The sequence below is a fragment of the Mirounga leonina genome, unplaced genomic scaffold, assembly GCF_011800145.1.
Source record: "Mirounga leonina isolate KUSES-001 unplaced genomic scaffold, KU_Mleo_1.0 Mir_154, whole genome shotgun sequence".
In the NCBI taxonomy this organism is placed as follows: Eukaryota; Metazoa; Chordata; class Mammalia; order Carnivora; family Phocidae; genus Mirounga; species Mirounga leonina.
In genome coordinates this window covers 30,589,545-30,603,158 of record NW_023270389.1, presented here as the reverse complement: position 1 = coordinate 30,603,158, position 13,614 = coordinate 30,589,545, and the positions used below count along the sequence as shown (strand labels likewise).

At 36.2% G+C, this 13,614-nt stretch overlaps 1 long non-coding RNA gene across 1 annotated transcript in view; it reads right to left on the bottom strand.

Moving 5' to 3' along the window:
- Nucleotides 1-899: 899 nt before the first annotated feature.
- Nucleotides 900-13,614, bottom strand: part of LOC118014236 — an 87,108-nt gene continuing 74,393 nt past the window's right edge. Inside the window, exon 5 of the long non-coding RNA XR_004680230.1 lies at nt 900-1,578. This is a non-coding gene — a long non-coding RNA (uncharacterized LOC118014236). The remainder of the gene's footprint in view (nt 1,579-13,614) is intronic.

Below are 13,614 nucleotides of genomic sequence, written 5' to 3'. Positions count from 1 at the left end.
TTTTGCATTCCCATCTGCAATATTTGAGGGTGCCAGTCTTTCCCTCAGTCTAAGCTCATTGGCCTATATTCCTAATTTAATGAAAAAATTCTGCAAAAAATTTTGGAGTATGAATAGCACCTTTTTCTTATTTTTTTCTATCGTGCTCTACTCTTAGTTCCTTTTGGACATTTCAGTAAAGATTTGCAAGAGGAGCAAGTTACTCTTGTGGAATCAAAGTGCCAAATTTTCCCCCAGTGCCTGACATTTCCTTCTGATGGCACTGAGTCAAATAGACTAGAAGACATATAGTGTTTCTATTACCCAGGGAGAGCTTGTATACCCATGCAAATACTATACAAGATCAAGTAAATATTTAACAATGAAATTATGCTTCTTGATAATTTACATGTATAATTATTTGGCATGTTTTACTTACATTGGGGTGCTCTTGGTAGAATATAAGTTAGTTAGTAATGAAAGCATTGTGAATCAAGTTTGATGCCCAGGCTTGAAATCAGGAGTCTGAATCATCCTTCCTATTTCAATTAGCCTGGAATGAGATTTCAACCACACTGGGAATTACAAGTGTGAAGAAAACAGCAAAAACTATAACCTGCTGCTGACTTCCTCAAAGTGTGGAAATGAAATGAAACCCAAAATGGAAACTTGGGGATTATCTTTGATCCCTTTGCTCTTATTGTCATTGTTTTTATACCTCCTTATACTTGCCCTGCTTTAATATATATTTTTCTATTTGATTTTCTTTGAAGGTTTGCTCTTTAAAAGAATCTTATCTATATATTTTAAAGTGATGAGTCTGATTATTGACGCAAACCAGCAAATACTTTCTCCTCTATGTCTCTGTTGAATAAATGGCATAAGGGGTGCCTGGGTGATTCAGTCAGTTAAGCACCCAGCTCTTGATTTTGGCTCAGGTCATGATCTCAGGGTCATGGGATAGAGCCCCAAGAACTGCTTGGGATTGTCTCTTTCTCTTTCTCTCTCTTTCAAAAGAAATAAGTAAGCAAGTAAGAAAATAAATAAATGGTTTAAAATTGATGACAATAAAAAAATTCCAGTATCAATAAAGGCAAACCTAAAACAAAGTTTCTGAGATATATGATTGTTTGGCTAAATAATTTTTCTAAATTTTTCTTTTTTTTTCAGTTCAATTGTATAGATTTAGAGTTGCAAGGGACTTTTGATATCTACTATTCCAGAAATTTTATTTAAAGATGAGGAAATCATTTGGCATGGAAGATTCTGGAAGAATAGTCAGTCTGATTTGCATCCGAGAAGTAGTTCATGATAGAATTGGGCTGAAGCAATTCTCCCAGTTTCTTAATTCAGTGTTCTTACTGGGAAATCTTGAGGTATTTACTATTTCTATTGTCATTGTAGCTGTTGTTAACAGGAAAAATTAAAGAGTAAAGGATTACTTAACTGGTGTTTTATGGAACCACTCTGAAGTCAGAGTTTGCAGACCAATTTGACGCTAAGTAGTTGCCTTTGCTGTAATTCAGATGATTCTCACTATGCCTTCCCAGGAATCTATTTTATGAAGAGCTGAGGAACTTCCTTACAGACAGCTTCATTCTAAGAAGGAAAAAAAAAAAAAAAGGATTTTTAGGGTTGGTTCAATCATAAAACCTTAGCCTCAGCCTTAGCCTTAACATGAAAAACAGTTCTGAATTTAGCAAGGTGCTTGACATGTATGTAGATGAGTCTGCTGGCTTCACCTTATGGATTTATGCTTGAGTCTCTGAATAAATGGAAAGAACTACTCCATTACAGCTTGATGTGGTACTGGAAAAAAATGCAGTTCTTTGGTAGCATTTTACTGGAGTGTGACACTGAAAAATGAAAGAAATTCTCTAGCTCTCCATATTGTGAAGCTTTGGCAGCTTGAGTCAGCGCTGCAGGGGAGAGGTGGTACCCAGAAGTGGCAGAACTTGGCAGCCATGTTGTTGTTACCCAATGAGATTGCTCTATCAGCAGGAGAAAGCAGTGTCTGCTGGGTGTGACTACATGCAGCCAAAAGAACAGTGATGCTAAATAGGAATGGTTATAATTCAACAGAAAGGAGAAGTGGAAGAAGGTGGGTAGTAAGGTTTGATTGGGTTTGTGAAATCTCCTAGAACCTCCATGAAATCTTTTGAGTTGGGGCTAGAGATGGGGAAGGAATTACTGAAGACTAAAGTCCTGCAGTATCCAGAGGGCAAGATTTTCATGGAAATAACTTAATTTCATATTTTATAAATGCCCAAAGTTCATTTTTATTTTGTAGTAGCCGATATTATGAACAAGATACAGAAAAGGTCTTTCTCCTAACATTATATAATTACAGCAGAAAATGGAAGGCAGTTATTTTTACTTAATTAGTACAACTAGAGTTTTACTAAAAATAACTGAAATTTAATGAAACAGAGAAGATAAATGTACTTTGAGTTCTTTCAGTTTATCTATTCTTTGAGAATGCCAAATTTACTGAGGCAGAATACCTCCTAGCCTTATAATAGAGGTGAGTTTATAAATATATCACCACTCCTATTCTTTTCTCTTTTATCGTGCTTTAAATCATTCAGACTCAAACTATTTAAATTTTCTATCATGTCTGTACACTGATTTCAATAAAAATAACATTTTAAGAAGATGCAGTAAGAAAAGTGATAAGGAATAAAATAGTGGAGTGTAAAATAGTGTACCTGGAGCTTTATTTTTTTTTACATGAAAGTGACTTAAAAAGGGCAAATTGCTATCTATTGCTGTATAACAAAGCACCCCAAGTCTTCACAGCTTAAAAGAATAAAGACATGATCTCACAGTTTCTGGAGTCAGGGGTCTGGCATGGCTTGGCTGGGTTCCTCCTGCTCCAAGGTCTTTTGTAAGGCTGTGATCAAGATGTCCATTCAGCTTCAGTCATCTGGAGATTTGACTACAGGAGGATCCACTCTTGCAAGCTCACTTAAGTGGCTACGGGCAGGCCTCAGTCCCCTGCTTCAGAAACCCTCCCATGAGATTGTTTTATGATGTGGCAGGTGGTTTTTCCCACAGAGTAATCCAGGAGAAAGCAAAAGAGAGCAACCATGACAGAAACTACATTTTTTGGTAACCTAATCTTGGAAGTGACTCCGTCACCTCCACCACAATTTGTTAGAATTAAGTCACTAGGTCCAACCCAGATTCAAGAGGAGGTGTATGTTTATACACCAGGATGTATATATCAGTTGATGAGGATCTTTAGGGCCCATTTTGAGAAGCTGCCAACCACAGTCCCTAAGACAGGGAAATGGGTGAATCAGGGACTAGGTATTATGTTGATGAATAATGGGGCAATTTGAAATTTGGGTGCCCTAATTATCATTTCCCCTCACACTATCACTTTCTTTCATTGTTGAAATCATCCATATTTACCAGAACCCTCTCTGTTTTAAATTCTGTCATCTCTGTTCTAAATTCTGTCATCTCTGTTGTGGACAATGTTGATCGCTTCCTAAATGCTATAGAAGCAACTCAACTAGCAAATACTTCAGTTCATCTTTCACACTGTAACTAGTGATTTTTTGAAACACTAATCAGATCATCCACTATCCTTCAGCCCCACGTATTTTAAAGGTCCTTCAGTACACTCCTATTGTTTTTAGGACAGTAGACCAAAATTTTTAATGTGGCTTAAATATTTTATATGGCCTTTCCTTAACCCACCTCCTCAACCTCAAGTGACAGCAGTCTCCCTATAGGCTCTTTTCCAGCCACACAGTATGGGCCTCTAACCTTTCCTTGAACTGTCTTTCTTATCCCACGATTGGCATCTACACATGTCATTCTCACATGTCTGCCTGGGATGCTCTGTCTTCCTTCCCTGACCCCCCCTACTCCAACTCCTTTACCAATTATCTTTTACATCTGTAAGTGGAAATTTTTCCACCAGAGCAGCACTTGCCTGAATGACACAAAAATTAAATTTCATCATAACTAGCTCAAACCAGCTGAAACTTATAAAAATGATGAAACTTTGAATGACCTTGGTACACCAAATCCTTACTTGACCTAACTGAAGACTGATTACTGACCAACAAACTATGAGATTTTCTTTTTTTTTTTTTTGCCCAACCATGTATAGACCTTGGATTCATTCATCTTCTTATCCAGAGAGCTAGTTTTCAAGACTTACTTAGCACATCACCAAGAATACCCCTGTCTAGCACTTAAAAATCTGTAACTTTTCCATGTCAGCAAATGACCCAGTGAATTTCTTCACTGGTATATCTTCTCTTGCTTTGTAAGTTAAATAAGATGCAACTTTGATCCTTTTTTTTTCTTTTTTTAAAATTCTGGTGGTCTTCCTTTTATTCTCTAGCCCTTTACTTTAGAGCTCTCTAATTATGCAACTATGTGATGAATATCTTTCTCTGCCGCTAGACTTCAGGTTCCTAGGAAGTGGTAACTGTATTTACCATGGTATCCCCCAGCACTTGGCAAAATGCCAGTAAATAAATAGGCTCCTAACACATATTTGTTTAGTGGATGAGTAAATAACTTTCATTTTATGGCCTTATATTCTAAACCAAGAAAGTACATAGTATGAACTTTCTTCTTTTCTTTTCTTTCTTCTTTCTTTCTTTCTTTCTTTCTTTCTTTCTTTTTTTTTTTTTTTTTAGTTGTTTAGGTCTTAGGTTTTCAGGCAACAACTGGCAATTTAAAAAAATCTAATAAAGACACATCTATCTTAACTGCTTGTTAGTTTGTGTTTACAAGTTGCAAAAGGCATGTAATGATTTGGAGAGGGTGATCTCTCTTCCCCTTCTCTCTGACATTACCAATAATGTGCTTGGCCAGCTGTGCAGTGCTGTCCATGTGTACAGAAATTCCTTTCTGAAAGGCACAGGTGATCATGTTACACCCTGAAGCCTGAGATCTGATTACTCTTATTATAGTAGCCTGAAAAGTTACAAATGTCATTAGTAGTCATTAAATTACTCTACTTGGCTTTCTAAAAGGAGCTCTGGTATTTGACTCAAGAGATCTCTTATGACTGTAAATCCCACATTTTGAACATGCATTTTCATGGGGCTGCATATTCTTTGACAGATCCTATGTATTATTGCTCTGAAAATGACTCTCAGTAATGAAAGTAGAACCTGAACCCAAGAATTCTAATGGAAATTCATGGAAATACAAGTCTTGGAATTAAGTGTGTGTGAGTATTCGCATGCCCAAATTGTCTTCTCCAACCCTTCTACTACCCCCTTCTTCTTTGCTGTGTTCAAGCAATTTAATTCTGCATCTAATTTTAATCTGTAAACCATATCCCTTCCTGCAGTTGTAAAGCATGTGTTAGCACTTAACCAGCAGGAGGGGGTTGCCTAAGGTAAGAGGATTGATAGCATAGACCAGGCATCTTAAAAATGGCTTTGTGTGATTTGGCGCCACTAGCTAAGTTAGCTTTGCGTGCATGGATCCAGTCTGTCTGTCCAGGGTTGAGAGAGATTCAGGCAGTGAATATAGTGGAATCTTTTATTCTTATTACTTGGTGTTGATTTTTCAGGAAAATTGGCCTAGGGAGAGGTGGTTTAAAGGAGTCTGAAGGCATTCACAATTGCTTTCTTAGAGGTAGAAGGAACAATAAGTGAATTTGTCTAAAGAAGGTGAGGACTTGGAAAATGTTGATTAAGACCCGTTAAAATGGGCGCCTGGGTGGCTCAGTTGGTTAAGCGACTGCCTTTGGCTCAGGTCATGATCCCGGAGTCCTGGGATCGAGTCCCGCATCGGGCTCCCTGCTCGGTGAGGAGCCTGCTTCTCCCTCTGACCCTCCCCCCTCTCATGTACTCTCTCTCTCTCTCTCATTCTCGTTCTCTCAAAAATAAATAAATCTTTAAAAAAAAAAAAAAGACCCGTTAAAATTATACTGAATTGTGATGGCATTGTGTAAAGTAAAAGAAAGGATTTGTACAATACAAATTTGGCTGCTAAGTAAATGCAATCTCTTCTTACTAGGCTATAATTTATAGCATTAGAAACTAAGAAAAAGCTGTTCATATACCCAGGATTTATTTTTAACTTAAGGTCAAGGGGAATGTTAGATTTTAAAGTTAGCATCTAGAATAAAAATCATGTATAACTAAAACAACCCTTGAAAATTCTTAAAACACATGTAAATTTCAAAATATGTGTTTCACTTGTGGTCAATGGTGGGAAAAAATTGTTGACATCATTCCCAAAACTTTTCCACCATTTTTTTCCTTACTTGCATTATCTTTTCAGATTTATTCGTATTTGTTGTTTAATATAAGGAATGCAACCCATCAGTGGTGGAGGTCTGAAGATAATTACTGTATTTCATTGACTTTAAGATGAGTCTTTTTTTTTTCCATTTTAACATATCTGAAATTGAGATGTGTCTTATAATTGAGGCATTTTAAAATTATAATGATCAGGGTTTGTTCCTTCCTTCTTTTTTTGATATATTTATAAATTTATTAGTTTATTCCTTTATTATGTCTCACCCTCCCCAAAATGCAAGTTTCTGAGAATAGACACTTGTTTTCTGTTGTATCTCCAGTGTCTAGAATTGTTTCTGGCATAGAGAAGGCATTTAAATCCTTATTGGATTACTGAATATAACAGATATTCCATTAGCTTTGTTTCCTTCTCAGACTTCTCTCTCCTAGAATCTTCTGTCCTCCTGCTCCAATCTGGACCTGCAAGCCCAGCTTTCCAATCTTGAGCTTTGAGCCTCTAAAGTTTTTCTTTTTCTTGGCTTAATTCCTCATTTTGGTGGACCACAATTCATAAATTGTAAAAATTTTTAGTACATTTCCAATTGCTATTGCTATGTTACAAACCACCTCAAAGCTTAGTGACATTATGCTACAACATCATTTATTACCTCTTGTTTTCTGTAAGATAGGAATTTAGGAAAAGCTCAGCTGGGCCCTTGTGGCCTGGGGTCTCTCACTGAGGTTGCATTTAGATTGGAGCTGGAACCACAGCATTTATACAGTAGCTGGGGACTGGTCAGGCATCTCTCTTTATGTAGTTTCAGGGCCTGTCCATTTGGTCTCTCTCTCTATGGTCGTCTAGTTTAGTCTTCTTCACAACATGGTGCCCTCAGGGCAGTTGGACTATTTACAAAGAGGCTGGTTTCCACTCAGTATCATTATTTGGCCCTTCTACTTAATGATAGTATTAGGAATATAGAATTCTAGATAGATTATTTTCCTTCAAGATTTTGAAAACAATTTTCCATTGTTTTCTGACTTTCAGAATTGTTGTTGAGAAATCTGATGTCATTTAAATTCCAGATCCCTATAGGTCAGCTGATTTTTCTGTCAGACTTTAGAATGTTCTATTTATCCTCAGTGTTTTGAATTTTCATGTGAATCAGGAAATAGCTTTGACAAACTAGTGAAGTCTCGCTCGGTTGAATTTTAGGTTCTACTCTATTTTATGTCCTGATAACTGGGTTCTCTCTCATCACTTCATTAATCTAGTTTGAATCATATGTCTGTCTTCATGTAGGTTGCTGTAAGAAAATAGCAAATACTGGGTTGCTTATAAACAACCAAAATTTTTTCTCACAGTTCTGGAGGCTGGGAAGTCCAAGATCAAGGCACCAACAGAGTTGCAGTCTGATGAGAGCCTTCTTCCTGGTTCAAGCCAATGCCTTCTTACTGTTTCCTCATATGATAACACAGCTTAGGGCTTTCTATAAGGTCTCCTTTCTTTTCTGTTTTTTTCCTTTTCTGTTTTTTCTTCTCTTTTCTTTTTCTTTCTTTCTTCCTTTCTCCCCTTTCTCATTACTTTAGACAATACTATTTTGTCTTGTCATTAATTGCCTATTAGACTGGAAGAAATATAGTAGTTAAATTCATATGTGGTAAATACATAAATAAATGTTAAGACTCCACTCTAGAGGCTACAAATAAAGGCTACTTCTATATGTAGTTTTTGGAAAAAACTACTTTTCAAAGAGACTCAACTTTGACTCATAGCATCTAGTTTAAAATATTGTATCATATGAGTCAGTCACTGGAGGTACTGCTTGCTGAGTAGCCATGTTCATGACTCATTCATTCAACAAATATTTATAGAGCTCTTATCATGTGTTTGACATTGCTCTTAATATAGGTTGGAGCAACAAACAAAATGGGTAAAGGCTCTTACTTTTGGAGATTATTTTCTCTGATGAACAAGAAAAAACAGGTCTTAAATCACTTAAATTATAATACCATTCTTCCAAATATGGAGTCTGGAAGTATATACCTTATTCTCAGATCATGCCTTTATATTTTATGTAAATCCCAACAAAAGTTAATTTTGGCCAAGCTATTATTTTGAAAGGAATACACTATTCTTTCTCAGAAATAGTTATTCATTGAAGGTTAGATTCTCAAAATTTCTATTTAAACTAAGTGGTATAGTTTAGAGCCATCCCTCAGCTGGTTCTGTGACTGTGGTCATATTACTTATTGTCTTGTCCCCATCTTCAAAATAATAATCTCTTCCTCAAATGGTTCTTGTGAAGATTAAAGGACACCTAGATCATTGTGTAAATTCAATAAAGTAAATGATAATTCTACTTAACTTTATTTCTTTTTGCAATTGACCAATGCCTACTGTTTTTTTTTTTTTTTAATGTTTTTATTTTGTTTTTAGAGACAGGGAGTGTGTCCATTTGAGCGGCGGGGGTGGGGGTTACAGCAGAGGGAAAGGGAGAGAGAGAATCTTTTTTTTTAATTATTCAATTTAAACACTTGCTCTCTCTTTTTTTTTAAAGATTTTTTTTATTTATTTGACACAGAGAGAGAGAGAGCACAAGCAGGGGGAGCAGCAGCAAAGGGAGAGGGAGAAGCAGGCTCCCTACTGAGCAAGGACCCTGGGATCATGACCCAAGCCAAAGGCAGATGATTAACTGGCTAAGCCACCCAGGCACCCCAGAAAGAGAATCTTAAGCAGACTCTATGCTCAGCATGAGCCCAACATGGGGCTTGATCTCACTACCCTGAGATCATGACCTGAGCCCAAATCAAGAGTAGGATGCTTAACTGACTAAGCCACCCAGGTGCCCCAAGACCTACTGTCTTTTAGGACAGTAAAGAAGTATGTGTTATCAGCTTGAAACAAAACAAAATAAAACAAAACAAAAAAATAGCAAAGCAAAAAAAGGAGAAGAAAAGATATAATGCATTTGAAAAGAAAAATCACCAAAATTTCAGCACTAAGAATTAAATAAAAATAATGTGTCATACATAAGATAGAGTTTACTGCTATTACTCACTGCTACTACTAAATATTTATTAATTGCCAGAAATTATACTAAAGTCATGACATGAATTATTTTATTTATCCTCAAAACAACACTATCAGGTAAGTAATATTATACCAACTATACAGCTGAGAAAATTGAGGCTTAGGAAGGCTAACTAATTTCTTCATGGCTTCTCCTTTAGTAAGTTGGGATTTGAGGGCTTTTTTTTTTAGTAAGTTGGGGTTTAATCCTCAGTCTGAGTTTTACTTAATTATAAGCAGACTCTCCATTCATTAAAACATTTTTGGGTTATTATTATTTCTTTTTTTTTTTAAAGATTTTATTTATTTATATGAGAGAGAGAATGAGATAGAGACCATGAGAGGGGGGAAGGTCAGAGAGAGAGGCAGACTCCCTGCTGAGCAGGTAGCCCGATGCGGGACTCAATCCCGGGACTCCAGGATCATGACCTGAGCCGAAGGCAGTCGCTTAACCAACTGAGCCACCCAGGCGCCCTGGTTATTATTATTTCTTATCATATTCCTGTCATAATTCATTGCCCCATTCTCCACTGTTGAACATACAGCTTGTTTCCATTATTAAATTTCTAAAAATAATGTTGCTTTGAATATCTACATTAAAGAGAATCCTGGAAATATAGTTATTGATTCAAAGTTTATGAAGATTTTACAATTCCTGATAAATAATGCCAAATTGTTTCCATAAAGTTAGCATCAGTTCAAACTCTCATGAGTATTATATGATTCTGAAGGCAAAGGAGAGATACCAGCCTTAGCTAACAAATAAACTAGGGTTTATTTCAAGGCTTCAATCATTTTGTAGACATCTAAAAGCCACACACACACACACACACACACACACACACACACACACCAGCAAAGACAGCTGGGAAAATGAGTTCTAGACCTGGAACTTTGTGGACTGAAGTTGCCCCATCCATCTCTCAGGGAACTGTACAATATCTCACACCTGCTTTTTATTGTTGCTCTTCATTGACCACCTTCTACTTCTGACTTACTGACATATAAGCAGGGTAAAATGTCAATCCACCCTTTATCTTTGTGACATTATAGATCTTGTACACACCTACTACCTCCTGACTGATTTAGTGTATTTTAGTTCAAATTCCTAAGAAAAAAATATAAAAGTTTCTGCCAAGCCTACAAATTGGTTCCCTTGGGACAGGAGCATACCCTTGGTCAATCAGGCACTGCTGGGGAGATCACATGTTTAAATAAGGCGGTAAGATCAAGCTTGGAAGTAAGTATCAGGAGAAATCAATCATATCTAGGATATGAGAACATTCATTTCAGCATTAATAGTTTCTGTGTCATTTTTGTAATCAATTAGCTTTATTAAAGATAAATTACTTTTCAGTGTTTTAAGTTTGAATTTTCATTAGTGAAGTAGAATTTTACATAAAATATGTAAAATTTACATCCCTCATTTGCATTTCTTCTGTGATTCTCTGGTTCTGTTGTTCATTTATCTCTTGAGGTATTAATTTTTCCCTCATTGCTTCTTCTATATTAAGAACATTTTTACATTTTTATGTATTAAACACATTTTCATTTGTCTTGCTTATTGATCATATTCTTTTCCATTTGGACATTTGTCTTTTTATTGTATTTTTTTGACATCCTCCCATGATTTTTTCTTTTTGCTTTGATTCTGTTAATATCGAAAAAGTTCTTCACTATTTCAAGACTAGTAAATCTTCAACTACAGTAACTTTAGAAAATTTTTTACAATTTCAGTTAATTCCTTAATGTTCTAAACTAAATCTTGAGGGATTATGTGAAATTCCAGGTAAAATTTCATTTTTTTCCTACTTAGCTAATATTCACATTTTTTCCACCAGAACAATCCATCTATTAAACATATTAGAAAACTTTATTCAGAGTGCATTAAAGAGTTCTATAACATAATCAAGTTTTTAATTTAAAAAATACTGTGGAGAAAATATTGAACAGATGGTTGATTGTAGACAGGAATTAATTAGGAGACTATTGGAATGGTCCAAGTAAGAAGTATGAGTTTCTAAACTAGGTAGTAGAAGTACACAGAACAATTGGAATTTTAGTTCACAAGAAGTGAGCATCTTTTTTTTTTTTTTTAAATTTTATTTATTCAAGTAATCTCTATGCCCAACATGGGGCTTGAACTCATGACCTCCAGATCAAGAGTTGCATGCTCTTCCAACTGAGCCAGCCAGGTGCTCCAAGAAGTGCACATCTTTAGGACATTGTGATTATATGTGCAGAAGAGAACAGAAAGCAAGAGATAGGAGATGCAATATATGAAGATTTCTGGCTTTGACTGTCAAGTAGATGAAAGGTGTTATCTCTTGGGGAAAAGATGTTAAGTTTGCTGTGGCCATGGATGGACTTGGGTCTATGGGAAAAGCAGAAGACAATTATATTTGCAGATTTGGGACATCTAGACTGGAGACAAAAATTTCAGCATCAGCAGAATCTAAGTAGATATAAACATCATACATATGCTGAATTCCTTCAAAGATTGTGAAGTATGAGAAGAGAAGAAACTCTGAAATTTCAGCCAACAGTGTGTCTCACAAGAAAACAATGGTAGATTAAACAGATTAAGATAGGCTTCTAAAAAAAGAAAAAAGACATCACTGTTATAAAGGCAGAAAAATTCAAATGAGATTAGGGTCACAAAAGTCAATGGAGACTGGACTTTAAAGGAGGAAGAAGTGTTGAGTAGTGACCAGACATCAAGGGGAGTCCAAGCAGGAAAGTATGATTTGTATCTGTCAGTATGGAGCTTGCTGGCGATTTGGTCAAGAGCAGTTTCAGTAGAACAATAGCATACACAAGTGGAGAGGGGAATGGAAGAAGAAGACAAATTACAGGTAATTGTGAAAATAGGAAGCCAATAAATTTAGACAGTGCTGTACACTATATTCAAAGTCTCAGCTTTAAAGAGGAGAAACAAATGGGATGAAGCAAGTACAGAGAAGATTTTTCTTAAATTTCCTTTGTTTTTTGCTTGAGAAGAGAGAAAGCTAAACCTTGTAAGTTTCTTTTTAAAGATTTATTTATTTATTTATTTATTTATTTATTTATTTATTTGAGAAAGAGAGAGAGAGTGCACAAGCAGGAGGAGGGGCAGAGGGAGAGGCACATTACAGGGAGAGGGATAGAGAAAGAGAGAGAAGTAGACTCCCCATTGAGCATGGAGCCCGACCTGGGACTCAATCTTACGACCCTGAGATCATGACCTGAGGCAAAATCAAGAGGCAGATGCTTAACCGACTGAGCCACCCAGGTGCTCCAACCTTGTCACATGTTAAATGGAAAGAACCAAGACAGTGAATGAGGAGAGGGATATCATAGAGTAAAGTGTGTCCTGAGCAAAACAGGGGGAAGATAACTATAGGGCAGGAGCCTCTATGTTTATAAGTATAGCTGAGGAAATCGAGGGAGCAATTTGATGGACTAAAACTACTCAGTGAAAACCAGAAGTCAGTTCATCCATTGGAAAAGGAATGATGAAGCAGCTGAGGAAGGAGGAAAACATTTGGGCTGACAGGGGAGAGTGGGGTAGAAGAATGCTAGGTCAGAGTTGAGGGACAAAGGAACTTGGAAACCCATGGATACGTACTAACATACATCCACATGATTGTGTGACATTTTTTTTCCCCAGCAACACCAAAACTGAAAAGGCAGCCACCTTGTGGATAAGAGAGTGAGAACTAGAATAGTAGGAAATGATAGGCAGAAAGTGAGATACCACAGTTTAGATCTTGGTTGTGGTGAAATGTTTTATGGTCATGATGAGATCTGGAGCCGGGTCCCAGGAATGGGTTTCTGCAATGGGACTTGAAGGAAAATAAAATTGAAAAGGGCAAGGAATGAAAAGAATAATGTATTTGACAGATTTTAAAATATGAATATCCAAGCCTTCCGAATATTCCAAACATAAACATTCTTGAAGGATTTATGTTATTATAATTACTATTATTACACATAGCAATACAATAATTATTATTTCAAATGATAAGCTTAAAACTGCTGTGGTAGAATTCAGTGACAATAGTTCAATATAAAAACAGAGAGCCAAACTATTTCAGAAAAACCATGACATACATAGCCTTTTTGTAAAGAAGTCAGATGAGTAATATGAAGCAATTAATAGACCATGGTTCTAAGTCTAATAATACGGATCAGCATCTTGGAAGGCAAAGCATAAAGAAAGTGGGTAAAGTTTTACCTTAAAGTTGGATTTAATTAGAGAAATCAATCTACCATATGACTCTCACAGGGTCCCGATAGTTACATAGTTATTTATACATTTTTTTCCTTCTTAGCAAATACCATAGCAAGAGGAAGGATTAC